Raw genomic sequence first — 2,266 nt, 5'->3', positions numbered from 1 at the left:
CAATGCCAGATCCTTAATCCACTGACCAAGGCCAGGGATAGGACCTGCATCCTCACAGAGACAATGTCAGTTCCTTAATGTGCTGAGCCACAATGGGAACTCAATGTAGTATGTTGTAAATATAACCTTGTGTTAGGTGAAATAACACAGACAAAGATAAATATTGTATGGTCTCATTTATTTATTTATTTATTTATTTATTTATTAAACAATGATTTTATTGTTTGAGTACAACCAACAAGTTTATGCATCCAGGGCAGAGGCTATGGATGACTCGTATTTCTAATTTGGGGCAAGGACTCGTTCGGTCTTATAATATCAAGCCAAGAGGTGAATACTGCTCTCAATCAGAATCAGATGGAATTTAGCATCTTTATCCTTTCTGTTCCTCTCAAGACGCTTTTGAATAGTAACAGCTTTCTCAATTAAATGGTGGAGATCCTCAGGAAGATCAGCAAGTCCTTTGGACTTAAGAATCCTCAAGATTGCCTGTCACAACACCGTGTCAGTCTCTCAGGATCACACCGATCTGTGAGGGGGTCAGGTCCTTCTTGGCCAGTTTGTAGATCTACTCCTTCACATCATCAGAGGTCAGCTTCAGCCAGGTGGGGATGCTGCGGCAATAGGGCAGAGCTGACTGGGACAGGCCTTTCCTGGGAGCATACATGTGACTCATGATGGCGGCAGTCAGGCAGCCTGTATGTTCTCATTTATAAGTAGAATCTAAAACAAAGAGTGGAACTCACAGAAACAGTGGAAAAGTGGTTGCCAGGGGCTAGGGATTGGGGGAAATAGGAAGGGGTTGGTAACAGGATACAAATTTTAAATTTTAATATTACTACTGCTGGAGGATATAATATATAACATGATGGCTATAGTTAATAACATTGTATTTTAAAATTGAAATTGTGCTAAGAGAGTAGAACTCAAAAGTTCTCACCCACACACAGAAAAGATAAATGTGTGAATAGGAGAGATCCTTTTAAAAGGTATACATATATCAAATAATTACATTTTTTACTTTAAATATCTTTTTTCAGCTTTTTTTTTTAACTAAGGTATAGTTGATCATTATGATCAAGTTGGTTTTATCTGGGGATATAACATTTTAAAAGCTATCAATGTAACATACTATAATAATAGACTATAAAATAAAATACATGTCATCATCTTAATATACCCCCCAAAAAAATACATTTGCAAAGTCAAACATATATTCGTTCTAAGTACTCTCAGCAAACTAAAGATTGAAAGGTACACACTCAATCTGATAAAAGTTATTTCTGAAAAGTTTCCGTATAATATTAAAGCAAGGATATAAAGGCCAGGATATCTACTCCTACCACTTCTATTCAGCATTTAATTGGAAGTCTTAGCCATTACAGTTGGGCAGCAACAATAAATAAAATATATATGGTTAGGGACAACAGACTTGTAGTTGACAAGGTGGGAGGGAGAGGGAATGGAATGGACTGGGAGTTTGGGGTTAATAAATGCAAACTATTACATTTGGAATGGATAAGCAATGAGGTCCTACTGTATAGTGCAGGGAGCTATATCCAATCTCTTGTGATAGATCATGATGGAAGAAAATATAGAGAAAGAATGTACACATCTCCCCAGCTATATATGAATGTATGTGTGTGTGTATATATATATATATATATATATATATATATATATATATATATATATTACTTTGTTCCACAGCAAAAACTGGCACAATATTGTAAATCAACTATACTTTAATAAAAAAGTAAAGTGAAATAAAATAAAATCTATCCTTCTGCTGTAGGGAAGGTAAAAAAAAAAACAAAATCAAACTACCACTTAAGATTCATCAATAATGCTTAAGAATTTTTTTAATCATATATACAAAAAAGTACAAAACATTATGAAGAAATAATAAAGATGACATCTTGGAGAGAGATACTGTGTTTAGGAACTGGAAAACTCAATCAGTTAAGATGTCAATTCTGTCCTAATTTTTATATAGATTCAATGAAGTCACATTCAAAATTCAATGAAAATAAAATATTGAAAAAATAGTTAAAAGGAAGAACAGAGTTGGCTATCTAAAATACTTGATATCAATGCTTTTTAAAGCTACTGGAATCAAGATAGTGTGGTTTTAGCATAAGGGCCATTATTTAGTAAATGAAACAGGATATAAAATCCATAAATAGACCCACATTTATATAGTCAAGTGAATACAAGGTAATTCAAAGGGGAAATAATAGCGTTTTCAGCAAATCAAAATTTTAAA

The 2,266-nt window shown here is 33.6% G+C and overlaps 1 pseudogene; it reads right to left on the bottom strand.

The window, feature by feature from the left end:
- Window positions 1-243: 243 nt before the first annotated feature.
- Window positions 244-676, bottom strand: LOC125113549 (40S ribosomal protein S13-like; annotated as a pseudogene).
- Window positions 677-2,266: the final 1,590 nt, after the last annotated feature.

Source organism: Phacochoerus africanus, chromosome 13, assembly GCF_016906955.1.
Source record: "Phacochoerus africanus isolate WHEZ1 chromosome 13, ROS_Pafr_v1, whole genome shotgun sequence".
NCBI lineage: Eukaryota > Metazoa > Chordata > Mammalia > Artiodactyla > Suidae > Phacochoerus > Phacochoerus africanus.
This window is presented reverse-complemented; position numbering and strand designations above follow the sequence as displayed.